The following is a 17262-nucleotide window of genomic DNA, read 5'->3' on the forward strand; positions in this document are numbered from 1 at the left end:
GTCTGTGTTAGAGGTTCAGTTATCTTGTCCAGAGACAGTGGTGCAGAAAATGGAACAGCTAGAAGAGCTAACTTCTTAATTTATAGAGCATGTTTTTCCAAAATCAAACATCAGGGTCTTGATTTTTACTGATATCTTGATATTGTGTTGTCCTGTATAGAGGGATGTTAAGGGAAGACTGCTGATATCAACTTTCCATCTTTTACGCTTCAAGAAAAGTAAATAATATACAGTAAAAAAGATGAATGAAAGAAAGTAGACCCGAGTTTTTAAGATCTAAAATAGCTTTTACAGTTAAGAGCTTTCTCAGTCTTTCATATTGCTGGAGAAACTCAAAACACTTACATTAAAAAAATCTCCATGTAAAATGAGATTTAATGTAACTCAAGCTTGAATCTAATCTAATTTAGGTTTTGTGAGCAAGACATGGAAAAAAAATTTCTTAGGAAAAACTAGTGCCACCATCACGTTTTAATATGGGAGGAGAATGTTTGGCAGTGTTTGTGGGTGCATGCATTGGAGGCACAACAATAGAAGCAAATCTCTGTATCCCTGTATAGAATATTTAACTTACTTTTCACTCTTTTGGACATATTTTACTTCAGGAATTTCCCATTTTTCAGTTCACAATAAAGATATTCATTAGTATAACAAATAACAGAACTATGAGAGAAGTAGTGCAAAGTATAGCTCCCAGCCAATCCACAAGTTCTTTTGCCTCCCCGTTTAATCCAGCTATGCCACTATGGTAATATAAAATTTCCGCAAAGGAGGATTGTTTCCTGAGAAACAAAGTTTACTAGCATTCTGCATTATATAATGTACTGAGGATGTAAAATGTCTCTGGTTAGACTAACAAGTCACCTTTTTGACTGATAAAAATACATTCCAACAGATTACTGAAGCAGCGTTGCTTAAGGATAATGGTGTAATAGATACAAATTTATCCCATAATACCTTTATCCTCAGTAAATATGTTGCAAATGTTTAGTGTCTTTTGTGGTAACATAAAGCAGAAGTCTCAATTATTCTAAACAAAACAAGTATATAGGAGAGTTTTTAAGTGTGTTTCCAATTTCAGAAAAAAATCTCAGAGATTTGCCTTAATTTTTTCTCTTTTTTTCCACATCTTGAATCAGACATGAACAAATGTGTTTATGTGTGTGTGTGTTTTCCTGAAAACACTGAAGAGAATGGCATGGGAGAATTATCTTTTCCTTTCACAGTCATGCTGCTATTTGGTCACATTTCAATCCATTGGAAGAAAAAAAGAAGGTAGGGGGAACTGAAAGCACAACAGAGCTGCTTAAATGAATTCAAACTTCAATGGTGCTGCAGCCCTTAACAGAAGGCAGAGCTCAGTTGTGTCTATGGAACAGTTCCACATTTCTCAAAAAAAACAAAACAAACCCCACAAAACCAAAAAAACCCAATGACACTAAGAAGATAGCACAAAAGATATATTATTTAGAATTATTTTGATAAACTTGTGCTTTCTTAAAATCAGAGAGGTGATGTTTCCAGCAATTACTCTTCCTTGACTCCTGCCTTGCCTTCATATGTTTCACTTTGCTAAATTTGTCTTTATATATTTAAATTAAGGTCATCCTGCTTTTCAATTCATTGGTTGTAGTGACATTGTTCTTTATGTTCAGAAGGCAATAAGGAGTAGTCAGGTTTCAAGTCACAGTGATTTTGATATCTTAAATGATGAAATATAAGAAAAGCCTGCTTTATTAAAGCCTTGAGTTATTTTTCTGAAGCAACCTTGTCTATAGTTTGTGTTTCTTGCTAAACAAAAGGCTGTATTTGGCTGCTGAAAAAACAAATCTGCCAGAACAGTAAGGCAAAGAGAGATGCTGATATTTTATCAACTAAGAAAGCATACACATAACTGGGGGCTTATTAACCCTCATCAAGTCACATCTAAGAAATTTCCTGTTCCACCTACGCCTTCATGTATTTTGAATACTGTTTAACATTTTGAGTCAATTTGAGTCTGTAAGAGTCTCTCAAGTACCTAAACTGAGATAGATATCCTTTTAAATGCAAATTATTTGTTTTCTCCCACAACTGCATAGCAGAAACACAGGAATGTCTTACACCCTGAGGAATATAATAGTTTCTATTAAAAAATGTTTTTGATAAAGAAGTGCCTCTCAGATTCAGTCTATTTCAAGAAGATTCTGCCACATTTTGCTATTTCAAACGTCAATCATATTTGCTTTCACTTTGGCCAGTGATTAATTCCATGGGAATAATAATAATGGGAATATCCCCTAAGTATATACCTCTATTCAGTATTGATATGCTTACCAAATCAAACTTTTGGTTTAAACCAAAGTAGGAAAAATTACAAGTTAAAGGTAATGTGGCTTGTTCTGTCAGAGTTGAATTGATTTTTTTTCTCTTATCTTAGAATGTTGATTATATTTTTATTTCCTACTACTTTGGCTTTACTGTATTTTTACTTCACTTAATGGTCAAATTTTGTGTTTAGCTTTCTACTTGTAATTCAGAAAGCAGAATTTGCCTTTGTTCTTTTGAGATGTAACAGTTGTGTCCAGTTTTGTCACTAGTTATCTAGCTAAGCACTTGGAAAAGCAGACTTGAATCCTATAGCAAGTGCATTTTTGCAATGCAGCAAAATAAATTCATGCATCAGGCTAACACACTTATCCAAACAAGTTTTTAAGGATAAAATACAATAGCAATGTCTTTAGTCATACACACCAAAAATATGATGAAAAATGAAATGTGAAAAGTGTATTGTCTTAGGAAAAACAAAATGTATATAAATTATTTTCATTACACTTAATATTTTTGCTCATGACTGTTAAAAACGGTCTTTCACACCTCAAAATGATGACACCACGAAGTTTTCTTCTGCATTGTTTCCCAAAAAAAAGTGTCAGGGGTCCTTTTATGACTGGTGCTGAATTGCCCCTTGCATGTCCAGGATATTGATGATGGAAATTCTTTTAGCAAGCAAACTTTAGCTGTAAGTGATAGAAACCCTTTAGAAATTAGTCTACTGAGATAATCCCACTGAGTTATTACTACGTAGAAGCATGTGAGATCAGTTTTAACCATCACTGTTTTGCAAATAAAAATGGATGTTGTATTGATCTGTGTAGGCTGATCTATTGTTTTTTAAAACAATAGATGTTTCCATTGTTATGGCAGTACTGCTGAACAAGGAGTGAAGTCAGTAATGTTCTTAAGTTACTGGCATTTGTTGCATTTCTACTACTATGTCTTCTGAATCTATTATGAGCAAGGCTAGAAGGCATAACAGTGCCAGGCAGTGGGAGAGCTCTGTGTATGCTGGAGCTCCCTTATGTGTCAATAATGGAGCTGCAGTTCTGAGAAATATTACTATATAGCCTTATTGAGAAATACTTCCTGGAGTGCCTACTGAAGGCAATGAGAAATACAAACTCGGAGAAGAATTGAACACTTACATAAACTGTTGTTGCACAGACTGCTCTGCGATCATTCCTATAAATGGTCCAGCAAATAATACTCAATAACTGGAAATGGATTCTCTTGCCCATTTACTGGCATTTGTGAAGTCAGCCACCAAAATGTTTTCCAGGTCATGCAGTTTTCAGTGAGTTACAACTGCAGTCACCTTGCACTTGTAACTTCTGTATAGAATATTTAAACCCTGGACTTGCAAAAGCACTTTATACACACAGAAAGCACTGAGTTCTCTGATGGAATACAGTTGCTTCTGGGCGAAATGGGAAGCTGCTGCATAAGGACATTCTTTATACAGTGTTGGTGTGAGGAAGTAATGAACATGTCTTTGGCTGAGTCTGTAGAAAGATGTGGGTCTAGTGTTTTCCTGTTTTTTGAAAGACCTCCCTTCTGGCATGAAACTGAGTATGTAAATTCAGGACTGACTCAGAGATGGAGTGAATCACACGAAACACTCCCTGCAGTCCCCTGGGCCTTCCGTGGAGGCTTTGTGACAGTGCTTCTTTTGTGAGCTTAAATAAGACCATTGCAGCTCCAGGGCATGGTAATAGTCATGTATTACCACTTCTAGAATGATTCAGAAAAAATCTTTATTATGACCATGTCCCAGGTATGGAAAAAGTCCTGCACAAAATAAACCCTTCTATGTTTTATTGGTTATCTGTGTCATACAAGAATGATTTCTCTCATGTTGCATCTGAACTCCTGCTGCACAAAGGCAGAACAGTAAATGCTAGTCTTGCATTACACCATGCTGTAAGCCTATCTCATTGTGAGATTCTGCTATGTCTCTGCATCACAGGTTAGAAATGTGTTGTGGCAAGGTTCTGGACTAAGGCTGTATTTACAGTTTAGGTAGCAAATAGTGCACAGAAGCCTGAAGAAAAAAAAAAAAAGAAAGAACAAAAAAAAATCAAAAAGCTCCTGCAATTTCTTTAAACATGGCAACATTTAAAGAAAATAATGAGTCCTTTTTCCATGGAATAAAATTATGGCATAACATCCTTTCTAATGTAAGTCATAATGAACTTTCCTGTACACCTACGAGAAAGTATTCTATTTTCATATGCTCATGAAGGGTTAAAACAGTGATATGGAAAATTTAGGAATGGTAGCTACTATCTCCCTGTGTCTTCTCTGTAATGCACACTAAAGTAAATGGAAAGATCCCTGTTGATTCCAGTGCTATTGGACTCATTTTCTGTAGATCATCCAATGGCTTATTTCATCATCACTCTGCATCATCATCCAATATTTTTACCCCTTCATATGTGTAGATAAAGAGGTTCCTAAAGAAAATGTTTCACTCCAGTTGGTGCTATTAGGTGACTCTCAATTATCACATGTACTTGAAACTAGCATCTTAAGTGCAGTGGCGAGCAAGAAGGAAAAGGCAAAAAAATCATGGATGCCTTGTAGCAAAAGAAGGAGATATTTTAAATAAGGAACAAAAGAACTTCTGTTGCAGCATGCAGTCAGTGTATTGATTGTGAACAGGGATGATTTGAGGATTGTTTTTTAAGCATCTTCCCTCTGATTTGCTCTTCTAACTATTATTTTCTTCATGAGCTTTTTTCATCTTGATAATTTGTTTTCTTTATTTTCTTTGCTATTACATTCTTGGCCATTAGAAAATACTTTCCTTCCAAAAGTTCTTTACCCAATTTGTTTCCCATAACAACAACAATAATAGGAAAAAAATACTCTTTTTTAATGACAATTTGAGAGCCAAAATGTATCCTTTCATACTTCTGTGTAGTCATCCTCTCAGTGGGATTTGCACTCACATTACTGAGGCTAAAAATCTGGCCTTGTGCATCACAGCCCACCCCTCCATGTAACTACAAGTAACTGTAATAAAATGTAGTAAGACTTCAGTAATGTTTCAAAATTGAGGGAATGTTATGATTAATCATCTGCTAGTATTTGCATACTTATCACTACTTCACAGACTCTCGTAATGTGGCTGATGACTAATCTTTCATTGCATCATGTGCTTTAGACTTAGTCTAGCTAATACAGTCAGTTGTGACTTCTTGGCCTTTCATTACATCACAGATTTTGCTAGGGGAAACATATTGCCATAACTGCACTGTGCATTCAACTAACTCCTGTGGAAATGGGCCCCATGCACTCACCCACCTATAATGCTGGTCTCTTAGGAGTTACTGCACTCAGAATGTCTGCAGGGTATTCCTGGCAGAGGAGGGATTATGTGGCCATTGGGCCAGAGAAGTTGTGTTGCCTTTTTTAATTCCTAGCTTCTCAGCCCAGGCAATTCACATAGCCAAGAATGCTGAGGGTATCCAGATAAAAAGGTAAGTCTTCATTAGTATCCCATAACTTTATGTGACATTAATGGTGAGGAAAAAGGTTCAAGGTAGCTAGTAAGAATGACAAAGAAACCCGTCAGTCTGATTATTCTAGCTATTATGACACTGAAAAAATTGAAAAGCAATCAATAAAAAATGCATTATTAAAAGCTGGACAGACTGATCTGTCAAAGAGAGCTAAAAATACTTATTAGGTAATACAATAATAACATTATTTTTCAGCCTCCAATTATTTCAAACCAATGTGTTTCTGTTGGATATTAAGGGAATTCAATCTAGACTCCAGGCTTAAATTTTCATGGTGAAATCCCAGAAGACCCATTGGTTTTCACAGTCACTACCAACTTGAAAACCTAACAGCACATTGGTTTGGTTTATGATTTATTGAGAAGCAAGCTTAACTGAACTTACTCTCAGGAATCTAAATAAGTCTGGTTGGATTTCTACTTTGTACCTGGAAAAGCACACTTAGCGAGCTACTGCCCTCTGTAGATACTGTACACTATCAGTATAACCTTCTCAAGACAAGGATTAAAGAAGAAAGATAATTTTTTATAAATGAAGAAAATTCAGTAGCAATATACCTTGCTGCTGAAGTTGTAGGCAATAATCCCCGTGAGGCTTTTGGGACAGCTCAAAAGACATTGTTTTATGCAATGTCTGTCTTATTGTGCTGGGATATATTCCTAGAAATAATTTAAAGATAAATAAAAGTGTTTCGTTTTCTTCTCTTTTTTAATTTTCAAATGTTATTCATTTCTTTGCTTTGAAATTGTAATAACTCTCTATTGGTTTCTTTATTACAGAAAAAAAAAAAAGGCTAAACTGAGAAAAAGTGGAAAAATAGTATTTCTTTCTTGCATAAGAAAAAGGTAAGATTTAGAGGACTATAATATTGTAAATATTTATAGCACAATAATAACTATGAGGTAATTAGTTAAGTTCCCAAATACTGGCAACTTTTAATTAAATTTATCCATACCTCCACAGACTTGGACACCTAAAAGCTGTTAATTTAAAATTCACAATCCTTTCTATTAATTGAGGCGATTAGTCCACTGACAAATGCTGTATATGTCACTGTATTGACTTGTTCTTCATTAGAGAGGCAAAGTTTACATTTTGGTTTTTAGCAACCTATTAGGAATGTATGTATTTCAGGTTCCTGGATTTACACATTTACACTGTTTTGGTTTGAGGGTTTGTTGAAGGGAGAGGTTTCTTTCTTTCTTCCTCTCTCTCTCTCACTCCATTCCCTGGAAGCTATAAATGCTCCAGTTTTTCCTGGGATTCCTTTTTTTTTTTTGGTCTCAGGTACCCAGCTGTGCATGAAATAATGCTCCCCATATGTGTTCATTGTTCCTGTTGCTGGTGTCTGTGCAAGTCACCAGAGTTTTCCTAATAAGGTTGGGTTTGACCTTTCTGAAGTTATCAAATGAAGAATCTAGCTGTGTTCATTATCCTCAAAACAGATAGACTTCCTTGCCACTGACCTTATAAAACAGCTGTCAGAAACAGTAAAGCATGCTTGTTGCAAAAGCAAAGTCAAACCTCAGAGCTGTTCAAGAGTGCGTAAGCATTAGACAGTCAGACTTTGGCTGATTCTACCAGAAGGGTGGTGCACCAGATGGAGAATGATCCTGAACAAGGGGAGTAGACTAACCAACAGAAAGAGACTTCACAAGAGAGGAAACTAAAGCCTAGAGAGAGGTCTTCTGGCTGGCTCAGTAGGGAAAACCCAGTCTGATTCGTTTATTGTCTCCATGTCTAAAGGGAGGTTTTCATGATTTGTGTTTTGACTGCTGGGGGGGTGGCCCCCATTTCTGCTCATTTTTTGTAACAGCATTGGCAGCAGTGTGACAACACAGGGAGTCAGATGACAGAGCTGACTCATCTGAAAACTTTTGGCAGGTGTGCTTTTGGCTTGTTCAGATTAGTGTTCAGATTAGTTCCTTCACCTGGTTCCCCTCAACTCCAGGAGCACGCCTGCTGGCGTACACTGGAGAGACACACCGCCAGTACAGGAGGGGAAGGTGATGTCTCTTCTATCTGAACCTTGTGACTAGTTGAGGCTAAGGGAATGGGAAACTACAGCTCATGCCAACAAATATTTCCTGTGTTCACGAAAATAAATGAAACAGCTCTTTTTCTGTCAGTGAAAATTTCTCCTAATTGGAGTTACCTGTGAGAACTTGCATCCTAATAACAGCTCAGTTTAGAAGAGGAGAAAATAGATATGAACCTATTGGTTCTTGTCAAAGGAAGAAGATGAGCAACGAATTTAGGATAATATTGTAGATAGTAGTAGTTACATTTCAGTTGCCCAAAAACAAAGTGAACTCCTTTGTGCAAATTTATACATGATTTTTATATTACTTCATTTTATAAAAGAACAAATGAACGAACAATTATGGAAGCCAAGGCAAGTATCTCTAAAACTAAAAATTCTATTTAAGATGTTACAATTTTTTGACAAGTTACAGAACTTAGTGAAGAACACCTAGCTATTTGAGCTATCCATTACAATCTGAAGCTAGAGATGTAAAAATTTTTTTAGCCAAACAATAGACTATGCTTAACTGGAACATACAGATTTCTACTAAATTTGATAGAGCTTTTCCCACAAGGAATAGGAAAGGAAAGCACTTTTATTTAACTTTTACAACTCAATAAAATATTATTTATATTATGCTAGTAGAATTTTTATTTTCCTTATATAGAAGAACATCTGCCATAAGTTTTCTCAGCTACATGAAGGCACTGAAATGCAGGTACATGTTAAGAGGTACTTTAATAATAAACAAAACACAAGTTTGGATCTTTAAAAATTAATACGTGGTCTCTAATGTTTCAATTTTTTGAACTGTGGCAGCTTGCTGACTTGTAAGCAAGGTGATTAGACATGGACAAACTTGATTCTGCAGAGTAAAGTAAATAGGAATAAGTAAGTTTAGTTTTGCAAACAAATTCTTACTTGAGTATGAACAGAGCTTGTGTTACAACTAAAAATGTGTGATTCTTAACAGCTGTAAGTATTTGTCTGTTTTCCCCTTGCAGGTTTTGCCTATAATAAATTCACTGAGCAAGACATACAGACTTCTATCCAATGCTATGAAAATTAACCAAGGCACATTAACTGCAGGAAATCTTCAAAGGTACAAAAATAAATGCTTATTCAGTAATTAATTAAACCAAACAAGCCATCAGCATGTGTTACATAGCCTAAGTATTACGTCAGGTCAATAATTAAACTGTAGTAAATCTTCTGAAGGTTCTGTCCTGACAGACTTTAAAGGCTCAAGACTAACCCAAGGACCCTTAACATTTTAGTGCGTTAATAAATGATTACACAGTTAGCTTCTCAAACCAAAGTTTGCTACTATTAACTTTCTATTTTTTAAAACATCCAGAAATTGTATGTTTTGTAATTTTTTAATAATATCCTATGAATAAATGTGTGCTTTTCTTGAGCCTATGAAAAAGAATATTTTATAGGCTTGAGCTGTGTCAAGATAGAAGTGCACTTTTCGTCCAGGAAAAGATATACATTAAGCAAAAAGTAATGGTTTGGAATTTTCCCTTGTTTATACGAACATCATGATTATGAAACCTTGAAGCTAATCTCACTATATGCAGCTGGTCATGGTAAAGAAAATCACTATGCAAGCTGTTTTATGTGACTCTGCCAAAACAATTCCAAAAGATCTGCACTAGTTACGTGCTTTCAAGGCCTGGCTGACTTTTAGGTGGAATTAGGAGGTCAGAGCAAGTTGTGTGGTGACCTTGTGATGTGGGAATTATGGCACTGGGCTGAGTATCAAATAATACATCTCAATTTACCAAAAGTATAAAGCCACATGACAGAGCACAGAGCAGGAAGTCTGAAATGTTCTGAGATTAATTTTTTCCCCTCATCTGTATTATTTTCTGTCACTTCATTTACATAAAATATTTCTGGTTAAACAATTTGCAAATGCATGTGATTTAAGAGCAGGTATATGCATGACAGAGGTAAATTTGGATTTAAAACCTAGACATTAGTAACAATGAAAGACAGCTGTTTTACTTTCTTTCACGTGCAAGTCTTTGTGTGGAATTTTGTTTGGAACTAGTTACTATTTGACATGTTAACTCATAGTTTATTTTAATTATAGATTATTTAAATGACCAGATCTTCAGATAACATTTCATAACAATTAGCATATATCAGATTATTCAATCTGTTTTATTTTCCCTTCAGATATGCGGCTGTATATTGGTCCCATACAAAGCACATATTGTTTGCTTGCACAGAGCGTGTATCAGAATATCCAGACTGTCCTGTACCATTGACCCAGTCATTATAGAATCATAGAATCATTTCGTCTGGAAGAGACCTTTAAAATCATCAAGTAGAGCCTTTGTTCCAGCTCTATCAACCACTAGACCATTTTCCTAAGTGCGACATCCAACTGTCTCTTTAACATCTCCAGGGACGGTGACTCCATCACCTCCCTGGGCAGCCCGTTCCAATGTCTGAATTCTTCCTAGTATCCAGCCTGAACCTCCCCAGGCACAACTTAAGGCTATTTCCCTCTGTTCTATTGCTTGTTGCTAGGGGGAGCAGACCAACCCCTGCCTCACTACAACTTATCTTTAGGTAGTTGTAGAAAGCAGTAAGAGCAATTATTTCCATTTCCATCTCAATGTTCTGTCTCAACTTTATCCAGTTTTTTCCTAGGTTTATCTATAGCTTTATCTATATTTTTATCTATATTTTTCCTATGTTGCTTTTAACTAGAGTAACTAGTTAACTACAGTAGGGCTAAGAAAATGTATGCTTTGGATTTTGACAGTAGTGGAAGTTATGAAATTACATGGTTTAGATGAGTGATCTTGCTTTTGTTGAAGACAATGAATTGGATTATTATTTGCTATACCTTCCATTTCCATTCATTGAAATGACAAGTGATCATTTTGGTGATATTCCCAGTCTACCAAAGGCAGGAAGCATAAATAATCTTATTAAGGATTTTATATTGGAAATCTTCCAAGCAATTTTTACAGATACAAATGTTCATACTTTTTTTTTTTAACTGTATATTTATCTAATCTTAGAGATTCACTCTTCATGGACTATATCATCTGGGGTTGTAGAGAGATTTCTCAACGAATCTTTGTAAACATACTTTTTTTCTACAGATTTAGGGTCATAGTATCTCATAAAATGAGACCATAACTATGAAGTATGCATAAATGTAATTCATATTTGTAAGTATTAGGAGTGCATTCAGAAAATTTACTATGAATTAAAGTCACATCACTTGCACTATGGATAAAATAGTTGGAAAGTTGCAAGAAAAATGAAAAGGTGGCTTTTTGACCTGAAGCTTAAAAATCATGTCTCTTATGTATATAATCTATTAAAGACACTCTCAGTGCAAAGACTTTCCTGGCACATTATCTGCTGACATTCCAAAAGCCAACTTCAGTTAATTAAGTTGCATACAACTTAACCCTTGGGGTCAAGTTTTTAAGAAATGTAGTTTCATCACTGCACACACATGTATCTCAGCCTCAGTTCCACACAGGCTGGCTTTTGGATCACAGTTCATTTTGGTAGTGTAGGAGCTTGAAAAATCCTTTTTGCTTCATCTGAAATGAGCATAGTTGTAGTGAGGTGAGTGTTGGTCTCTTCTGCCAAGTAACAAGAGGTAGGATGAGAGGAAATGGCCTTAAATTGCAGCAGAGAGAGTTTAGATTGGAAATTAGGAAAAAATTCTTCACTGAAAAGGTTATCAAGCATTGTCACAGGCTGCCCAATGTTTGAGTCACCATTCCTGCAGGTATTTAAAAGTCATGTAGATGTGCTGCTTAGGGACATGGTTTAGTGCTGGATGTTGCAGTGTTAATGGTTGGACCCAATGATTTTGAAGATCCTTTCCAACATAAACAATTCTATGATTCTGTGACTCTATGATTGAAACAAAAAAACAGAGAAGCTTGCATTATGGAATTTCACTCCAGATTACAGAGTTTAGGAGAGTGATTCTGCATGATCTATAGGTCAAGTATACTGCGCTGACCAATGGTGTCTCCATGCAAGAAACTTGGGTAGATGGTCAGATGGGTCTCACAGAATAACTCATAAAAGTCCCAATGGGTCGTGGATTGCTAGGAGATGCTGGGAAAATGAGGAACAGAGACATACAGCAAGTCCAAGTAACATTTTTTTTACAGTTCATTACATCACCCTTCTTTTCACTCTGAGGGTATAGTCCTTGTTTTATCAGTAAAATGTATTCTTGAGCATACTGCTACAAATCTTTTTGGAGGATTCCTCTTTCTGTGCTGTGGTATTTCATTGTTTGTAGTTGTCTACACAAGATGCAGCTAAATCATTCTGAATCTGTAACCAGGCAGCCTTTCTCTAGACAGGATCTTGTCAAGCATTTTCATATCCTTGTCTAAAAGCTTTTAATTTCTCTCCTGCTAGAAGGTCACAACGAGGTACTACCAAAAATAGGGAAGTCCCATGGGAAAAATTCTCCAACATGAAGGTACATTTTGATGTTGCATACAGACACATGTTCAGACATGCACCTACAAAAACATTATCTGCTAAGAAGCATGTGCTGAACTATTTGCTTCTGCATTGCTCCCAGGTGATCTCTGCCATCAGTGACCTTACTTTTTTTGCCTCATTAGTATATTCCATTTTTGGAAACAAAACTGATTCATTCTCAACTCTTTTTTCCTCTCATGCTGTCAGGTTTCTCAGATTGGAAAAGAGGATTATGTACAAGGGGATTATTAGCTGAAAGATAAGGAGGTTTCACCCTAAATGCATTAGGGTAAATGGCTTTTAACTACAGTAAGTATAACTAATAAAATGAGATATTCCAAGGAGGCACAAGTTTGCCCCTTCACTTCCTCTCTGTTTTGTGACTTGGAGTATTTCCTTTAGAAGCTGTGAAAGTGAAGATTCTGGGATTCACTTTTTGTGTATCCGTAACCTACCACATGTCACTTATACAAAGCAACAGGCACTTGTTTGCCTTTGTGGCTGCTCATCCCTATTAAATTAGTTCACACCAGTAGAGCTTCAAAGAGGAAGTATGAGGTTTTTCTCCTTCATTTCCTCCTGCTACTTAGTGGAAGGGGTTCTCAGATGCTGATTAGGTTGCTTCATTGGTTTTCTTACCAGTGTGTTTCTCTGTACTGTATGCCTTACTGAGGAACAGGCGGTCAGCAGTTTGCTGGGCAATATGCTGGGAGTATGCTTAGGGAAAAAACAGATGGGCAAGAGAAAAATAGATACAAAAACCTTCCCTCCTGGCCTGCACCAAACTGAAGGCAGGAACTTTTATATAAGTGTACTCTTAAGATTTCAAGATCCAGCTTTCAAAATGCCAGTCTTTGAAAATATTTATGAACCTTTCCCCAAATTTGTGTGCATTTCGTTTTCCTGTAAGAGCCAAGTTACATCCTTCCTATCCAATATTAGTCATATCACCATGCCTTAGTGGAGAATTGCTGCTTTGTAAGGGCATCAAAATAAGACATACATAGTCTGATAAAAATACTTCTAATGTTTCATGTAAGGAATGTTTTTAAAGTGGATTTTGTAAAATAATTGTATGTGTCATTATTTCCTCTACTCCTTCCAAATATTTTTATTTGGATGGATGTTTAAGAAGAATGGAGATTTTTTTTTCAGCCGCACACTACTACTGCCAGTAACTTGATCCAGAAATATCTCACTGTTTTTCTTGCAAAAAATGTAAAATCTTTTTATTAGGAAGTAGATCTATAGCATCATTAAGATTGTCAGGGGAAAAAAAAGAAAAAAGAGAGAATACTTTTCTAGCTGTGTTGTATTAAGACCAGAATGACAAAAGAAAACAACCAAAGCAAAACCATACAAACAGATAGACTGTCTAATGTCACATCAGTGGTGGAATACAGTAATACTGAAACTGTAAATGTTTTTTGAGTGAAGTATATGGATGAGATTAACATTTATTCACAGAAGACATTTTTGGTTGTCTAGAAAAAAAAATATGAATCTGCAACTGCTTAAATCTATTTGCAGTGAAAAAAAGCACTTGGACATGTGTTTATATATGTATATGTGCTATTGGCTCAAGGCCAAGAAACACTAATGGGAAAACTTTCCAGCATTTGTTTTTGCCTTGCAGATTTACAGATCTAAGACAACATTTCTTTGCTCAATGTTGCCTCAAGCTGTAATCATTTTCCCTATCAGCTCTTCAGTCTCTTCCCAGAAGGAAGAGGAAAATGGCCTATTATCTGTGTCAACTGAAGGCCTGGTAGATTGTGGTCTTGACAAGCAACCAGATTATGTACTAACGAAGCGTGGACTCTCACATAAAGAAATGTTGAGAGTGAGGACATTACTTCTGGGGATGAATTCAGCCATTTCAAACTTTATTCCTTATGTGGAAGAAAAATGCATGGGATTACAGACAGTTTTGTAGTTCTTAATATATACAAGTGTGTGCAGACAATTGATGAGGCATACATGATAGATTCTCTAAGTCATCATCCTCTTCTCAGCTCATTTGGTACTACTACAGTAAGAAAGCGGGTGCAGTAGTTAGTTGATTAGCCTGGTTTTTAGGGGAATTTAAACTCACCTCCTTGCTGCAGTCAAGACTTTCTGTGTGACAGTGCTACGATCAGTGTCACAAGGAAAATATTGCTTCATCACCTCACAAGAGAGCTGCAGAAACAGATAGATTTAAGATAATGGAATGCTTGGATAGTGCAGTAATGGGGTGCTCATAAATGTCACAGAGAAATCCCAGCTCAGCAGCTGTGTATCACAGAATGGGCATATTTATATCTAGGAACTGATCCTGGAAGCTGCAGGCCATGCCAGTTCCAACTGAAGGAGTTCTCAGAGTCCTTGGTGATCAGGTCCAGAGCTGCTATGGGATTTTGAGGTCCTGTGAGATGTAAATTAAGATGACTAAGGCAATAAAATACAACCACTGCTTAACAAAGCAGGTCTTTATAGCCATTAATTCTATATTTATAAATAGTCAGGGACACGACTGAGTGATGATGTTCAACCATGCAACTAATTGAAAGCAAATAAAGATACGATGACACAGTAATTGAACTGAAATTAAAACATTCTTCACCAGTGGTTTTAGATTCTTATACACACATTAACTTCTTCTTTTAGGTAGGAAGCCTTCCCCACAATGTTTCATCATTTAAATAATACCAAATTAATCCATCATGTGCTCTGTGTGTTCCTGAATATGTAAAGCTAAACATAACTATTGAAATCAACTAGAATACAATCAGACAAAAAAAAAAAAGGAATATGGGTTTTCTGACTTTGAATTTAGGTTGTGATTTAGACACATTTGTAAATATCCTATCTAGTGTCCATGATGCCATAGGAGTGGTGAAGTGCTTGAAGAGCCTTGTGCTTAAATTATACTTAATATTCTATAAGTGTTTTAATAATATTTTGGGATAGTAGTTGTGATTTTTATATTTTTCTCATTATTTCCTTTCTAGTTACTACCACCTTCTGAATGTAGGGTCTGATTCTCAGGTGCACTGAAATTTTCTGCTGGGTTAAGAGACTTTTGGCCCAGTCTGGATAGTGTATCACATACATAGCACAGACTGGGATAAAAAGAAAGACAGATAATACAGAGATGAAGCATGATGCTGAAATACAAAAGATCCAACTATTAAGTCAAAGGATATTAATTGGAGTAAGTGGCAAAGGGACATTTATAGCTGTTTGCTGTGAAAAAAAAAAAAAAGAGATGACAGAGCTGAGTAGATTTGTCTCATTCCAAGAACATTTCAAAGTTAGAGCTGTCCTATTTGGGTTTCAGACTTCTGAAAAATTTGTGGTGATTTTTATTAAAGTGCAGCTCTGTTGCAAGATGGATATTATGCTGTTTCCGTGTCTTCTGTGATTCATGATGGTTACAGTGAATATGCTAAAGGTATGCAGCTCCTGCCGTCTAGCAAGCAATTTTACAAACCTAACTTTTATCTTATAACTCACTAGTTCTAAAAGTATATAGGCTGCATCAAATGTACTCCTTTAGCAAAGATTTGCTGGCTACAAACTTTACATGCTGTATATAGAGTCACTCATTAGATTATCACCATTATAACATCTAAACGTCATTTACCTTTGGAGGACTAGTCATGCTATATCTGACAGGAATGTAATTAAATATTGATTTATGTCACAAGGTGACATAAAAATCTGCAAATCTGCTTCCTTTTTCTAACATTATTGTCCAGAAAGAGACAACAGAGGAAAAAAAAAAAACCTTAACTTTTTTTCCCCTTTTTTTGCTTTGGCATTAATTCTGAAATTTGTAATTCACTAAGAAATATTGATGAATAAAATGATATCAATTTGCAAGCAAATTTTTCAGTACAGCATAACAGTTTCTGTGTATTCTTGATCAGTACACTGAATAGCAACAAAATACTTCCATAGAGCAGAGTTTTAAATTACAAACTTGGAATGTGTGCACCTTCTAAATGAGAATTTAAGATAATTCTGGCGCACATTTCGCTGATTTCTTTTTTTCTTTGCAGAATTACATCTTTTCCATAAATATCAGTAAATAAATACATTTTTAAGTAGCGCTGTTACTTCCCTATATGAAGAAAACAGGAGGGATCATTTCATCCAACAGTGAAATGCAGCAGTGATGTGGAATTTTATTGGTGCTAGCAAACTAAACAAGAGTTTAGTGAGGAGTAGAATGATATGTGCTGTTAAAATTGCAGAAAGAAAGTAAGTAGGATAGAATGCAGCTACTTAATTAAGATATTTCATATATGTCTTAGAGATATTTATTTTAAATAAAGAGTATTTTCTTTAGCTGTGTGAACTCAAATATTGTTTCTATAAAGAGAGATGTTTGACCTGCTTCACACTATAAAAGAAGATTTGTGATTCTCCTAAGTTCATATGCCCTAGATTAATGTTAGTGTCAAAGTCATTCTACGTTAAGCTCATTTAATGTACCTCTGGGCTATAAGATGTTACTTTGCCAGCAGCAAAGGTCACATGTTTTCAGGTATTGACAGTGCAAGTAATGACAAGCTGTTTCTGTGTTTGAGTGGATCAGGGTCTTTTTAGCATTCATGTAATGAATTTGGCAAACTGTAGCATCTGACCAAGAAGACTCCATGCCTTTGAGCATACAGCAGAGGGAATTATTAAACCTCCAGCTCTGAAATCTGTAGCTTCATTTAGTTCAGACTTCCTGAAGGAATTTTTATGCCTTTAGTTAAATAGTAAACAATTTTGAAGCTGGCTTTACCAAGGCAGCACATTTCTTCTGGATCATAAAGCGAAATTGAAAGAGTTATTTATATATTTATTGGGTTTTAAACACATTTTTGTTTAAATGTATTTAGGTACAGTAGGTCAAACTAGCCTTAC

General features: G+C 35.7%; 1 protein-coding gene across 3 annotated transcripts in view; it reads left to right on the plus strand.

Annotated features, from left to right (window-relative positions):
• Nucleotides 1-6616: 6616 nt before the first annotated feature.
• The window catches only part of SULF1 (sulfatase 1), a 100380-nt gene continuing 89734 nt past the window's right edge, over nt 6617-17262 (plus strand). For all 3 annotated transcript variants that reach the window (XM_061995692.1, XM_061995694.1, XM_061995695.1), the window contains exons 1-2: nt 6617-6688; nt 8874-8971. The gene's annotated coding sequence lies outside the window, so the exon portion shown is untranslated. The remainder of the gene's footprint in view (nt 6689-8873; nt 8972-17262) is intronic.

The sequence above is a fragment of the Colius striatus genome, chromosome 4 (genome assembly GCF_028858725.1).
Source record: "Colius striatus isolate bColStr4 chromosome 4, bColStr4.1.hap1, whole genome shotgun sequence".
Lineage (NCBI taxonomy): Eukaryota > Metazoa > Chordata > Aves > Coliiformes > Coliidae > Colius > Colius striatus.